Below are 4839 nucleotides of genomic sequence, written 5' to 3' on the forward strand. Positions count from 1 at the left end.
ACTTGTCATATATTTATTTGACAATGAACTTGTGATAAATGTTTGATGATACGTATGTGTCAATTGCTTTATGATGTGACATGGCATTTGTGAAATGCTATATGAATGGTGATATGTGCCTCTGTTTACTATACTCCCTCCATTTCACAATGTAGTGCATATATATTTTTTCTGAAAGTCAAACTTTGCCAACTTTGATCAAAGTTTATAGAGAAAAATTTTACATCTACATGTACATTATGAAAATGTAACTCATTATGTATCCAATGATGTGTATTTGGTATTCTAAATGTACCTATTTTTCTCTATAAGTATGGTCAAAGTTTCTAATGTTTGATTTTTGGAAAAATCTATAGACACTACATTATAGAACGGAGGGAGTATGTGTTATTGCTGGGCTGGCTGCAAAACGTTTTCAAACAAAAAGGTGACTACACCTTGCCGAGTGCCTCTAGTATATCTAGTGATCATTTGCCGAGTGTAGCACTCGGCAACATGGCTACATGGCATCCTCTGGTATATTCTGATCATTTCCCGAGCTCTAGGTGTCGGGCACTTGGCAAATTTCCGTAAAGTAAAATAAACTAACATAGCTATTTGTGAGTGTCATCACTCTCGGCAAAACAAGCCATGTGGCAATACATGGGATCATCATAAGACCTTTGCCGAGAGCCTTGGCAAAAAAAACTCGGTAAATGGTTCCTGTGTTAAAGTATATGCCGAGCGTGCGTTGTGGCACACTCGGCACAATGGACCCCACCATTACAGAGCCATCAACCGCGGGCGGAAGGTGCATGTGGCGTCTTCTTTGTCAATGGCCGCGCTTGAGCTCTCACCTCTCGGTAAAAGGTAAAAGGTCTGTAAACCGAGTGTTTTTTGTTTGCCGAGTTTTTTGAAAGCTTTCTCGGTAATGGGTGACAATTGCCGAGTCCCTGTCTTTCCCGAGAGTTATACTGGGCAAAGAAGTGATTTGTTACGGATTTCCCAGCAGTGATTCAATGGAGTGTCCTTTTTTGATATATCAACTGTTAGCGTCGCATTATTTTAGAACAAAAAAAGAACAATCATACAGTTGGCCATCACCTGCATGTTAGCGTCATCGCTCCTGTCATCATAGTCAAACAACGTTTTGCAGACATGAGAGACGATGAAGCGATCAACCGAATAAATTTGTCTTGAGCACCACGGCGGCATAATACACTATCAAGCAAGAATGATGAGCTTGACTAACTACTCCTACTAACGTGACATCTTAATAATTAGTTAATCCAAACTTCTCCGATCCACTTTCCAAGCCATCTATCACAACGTCAGCATTTTGAGCCATCGCTTCAGGTCGGAATCTTCCCAGGAATCAAGCAGAGGCATTGGTTCATTGACCAGGCTTAAAGCTCGGTCAGCAGGAGTTGGACGTGCAGAGCTGTAGCTAGCAAACAAGCAACAAGAACAAGAAGCAACTGACTCGATCGTGTCGAGATCGTTCGATCAACTTGGATTGACAAGATTTGATGGCGCGCGGAAAGGTGGCCGAGTGGATACGGAAGCGTACCATGCCGAGGAAGCCGGGGGCCAGGCAACAGAGCAGGAACAGCGGGGCGTCGGAACTGATACTGCGGAAGGAGGCAGCGTCGGAGAGCTACGGCAGTGCCGCCAGCGGGGCGCCGGCGCCAACGGCTAGGAATGCGGCCGTGAGCACGGGAGCGGGAATGGTGCTGGCGGTGGCGGTGCTCCACCGGCGCATTCCAAGTCCCAGGCGAGGGCCTTCCTGTCCGCGCTTATGAGGTGGCGGCGGCGCATGAACGTGATGGCCGTGCTGTGGGACCATGTGGTGTACCACGTCATGTGGCTGGTGGAGTCCGTGGTGTTGGTGGGCAGGCTCTGCTTCTTCCTCATGCGCTTCGGCTTCAAGCAGCTCTGACTTCATTTCTCCCGTTACCGCCATGGCGTTGAGAGTGGAGGACATAGAAGGAGGTTGCTGTGGCTGGATTTCGTTTTCTTTTTCTTTCTTTTGTGTAGATTCGGTTGCCGTTTTCCGAGGCTTTCGATTCGTAAGAAGTTGTGTAAATGCCCTCAAGCCCCACTCTTGTGTATACAGAAATTTCTTTCTTGCTTCCAGGTAAATGGAAATGTCTCATAATCATAACATGTTCTGGTATTTCTACTTTCAGTCTATGGAACTTGGGATACACTCGCCCAACTCCTGAGATCGGCTCGGCCTCGTCCGCTCTTTTTTTTGGCTGGCAATTTAGAGAGCCTTATTCATAAAAAGCAGTCCTAGGACAGTCAGCCAACAGACTGGTCACTAGGAAGCTTGGAGTATCATTGAGCCAACACTCAGTCACATTCAAAGTGCAGGCACGCTTAGCATAGAGATGAGCTGGGATGTTTGCTGTCCTCATTACATGTTGAATCTCAAAAAGGGTAAAATCCCTAGCTAGCTCTCCAATTTCATCTAAAATAGGAGCCACAATTGAACATGTATTGTGGCGAGTGTTCCAGAGTGACACCACCTCTAGACAATCAGTTTACATTATCACATGCGTAAAACCCCTCAGTTTGGCAAACTTGACACCTTCATGCATAGCAATAACTTCCATGATGAAAGGGTCCGAAATGCCTGGATGAGGTTTGCACCATGCCGCGAGCAGAGAAGTATTTGTGCGAGCAACACCTCCACCTCCTCCTCGCCTTCTTCAAAGTTTAGTGCCCCGTCAGTTGAGATCTTGATGATGCCTTGTTCCAGCGGTCGCCACCCATGCCCCGGCAATACCACCGGCTCCTTCCTTGGTAGCTCAAGGATTGCTATCACTTCTCTCGTATGTCTTGCTGTAGTCACCGGATCAAGAGCTGCGCCATCATGCTTCACCCGATTCCTAGAATGCCAAACGTTCCACATGTTGGTAATAATGATGGGTCGATCTTTGTCCATGATCCGCTGATCACATAAGATATCCCTCGCCCAACTGGCAGGGTGTAGACGTGGAAGAGTAATCTGGAACCATGCCCTCGCTGCATCCCAGAAACCAGCAGCGTTCACGCAATGAATCAACGCATGTTTTAGATCTTCTCCCATTGTGTGAAAGATTTTGCATCCATCAACTTCTGCTATATGTCGCCATTTGAGCGTGGTCTCGTCAGGAAGGATTCCGCGGAGAACCCTCCACCAGAAAACACGCACTTTAGAAACAACATTGAGCTTCCACAAAGCCTTCCATATCTGTTTTTCTTCATTTGAAGTTTCAGTAGTCGTTCCTTCCTCGAGAGCTGCACTCTCTTTCCGAGTCATAAGAATACGGTACATCGATTTAGCAGTGTATAAGCCTGATCGCTCAAACGCCCAAGCGAGGGAGTCCGCACCACTGTTCATGCTTAAAGGAATATTAAGTATTGCCTGTGCATCAGTTGCAATGAACGTGTCATAAACCAATTGTTCATTCCATCTACCAATCTGTGGATCCAGTAAATCTGCAACTCTGTCAACAGTGGTGCTCGGCCTTGTCCACTCTTCTTAGCCGTGCCAGACCATGCCAGTTGTCACATGTACGGTTCATGTATTCATCAGCGCTGATCTTTAAAAGGATCAGCCAGGTCGCGAGCCGTTGGATACACCGCGCATCCACAAGGTTTGCAACATGGAGCATCTTGCGCTCGAGGTTGCAATATGGGTCATGTTGTGCTCAAAGACTTGCACGGCGAGTGCTTTGCAACATGAGCCATGTTGGACTTACAACATGACCCACGTTCCGCTCAGTCGTCGCCCCCACGCAATATCAGTGCCCACGGAAACATTGCCGACAAGCTCGCATCACTATCACCTCCCACAACTGCTCGGATGTTGGAAAATGTCGTGTTCAAAAGCGTCCCGTTGCAACACAGTGACGCCTCCGAGCATTGTCAGCAGATGCGCCACTCCGCTGGCAACAACATTTTTACAGCGGTAGCCGGCCTCCTTTGACCGAAAATGTGGCAGCGGTGGTAAAATTCAGGCGACGGCCCTTAGCTTTGGGGAAGCGCATCCCGTGGCGTCTTACTGGAGGAAGAAGCCCATGGCGTAGGCACAAGAGAGAAATACAAAAGAGGAGGGGCGCTCAGGCGAGGCACATGCCATGGTGGTTGTTGGGTGATGGACAAAGATAGAAGAGAGGAGGCTGAGGAAAAACAAATGGATGTGAACCGTTCGGGCGAAAATAAGGTGGGGGAGATATAGTGGTACACGGGGCCCACCAAGTTGCATGGCATGCTAGCGATCTTGCCGTTCGGTCAAAGGATCGGCTGACTAAGACTACTCATAGTAAGAGTAATAAGACAATAACAGGAATGCCACATATGCAAAATAGATGATGTGGCAAGTAAGACGAGAGTGAGAAATTGAGTAATATAATATGTTATCATCATATAGCGCCTCCTAATGAAAAAATAACTCTACAAAATAGTCTTATATGCGTCTTAGTACTAGTCTAAATTACTAATTCGTAGAACATGCACCTTTATTGACACTTCCTTTGCAAATAACAAAAGCTAGAGTAGTAGGCTAACATCGATTTTAATTTGCATGCGCAACGCTTTGGCCGACTGGGGCAAAGACTAGCCGGATGGCGAGCCGGCCATTGCGTGTGATTACCACCGTGCGTTCGTCCCTCTCCCCGGCCCATCCCATGTTGCAACATGATCCATTTTGCAAACTCCATCGCAACACGACCCATGTTGCAAATCCCGTTGCTGCACAACCAATGTTCAATGTTGCGAAGGCACATCCGGCGAGTCCGCGGCCCGACCCTGTAGGAAGCACCTCCGGCAAGCCCCTCCTTGGACAACGATTGTTTTTAGCAGCCGTGGCGG

The 4839-nt window shown here is 47.4% G+C and overlaps 1 pseudogene; it reads left to right on the top strand.

The window, feature by feature from the left end:
• The first annotated feature begins 1508 nt into the window (after positions 1-1508).
• On the top strand, positions 1509-1918 carry LOC125526621 (uncharacterized; annotated as a pseudogene).
• Positions 1919-4839: the final 2921 nt, after the last annotated feature.

This window comes from Triticum urartu, chromosome 6A, assembly GCF_056163025.1.
Source record: "Triticum urartu cultivar PI428250 chromosome 6A, HENAU_Tu73, whole genome shotgun sequence".
Taxonomy (NCBI): Eukaryota; Viridiplantae; Streptophyta; class Magnoliopsida; order Poales; family Poaceae; genus Triticum; species Triticum urartu.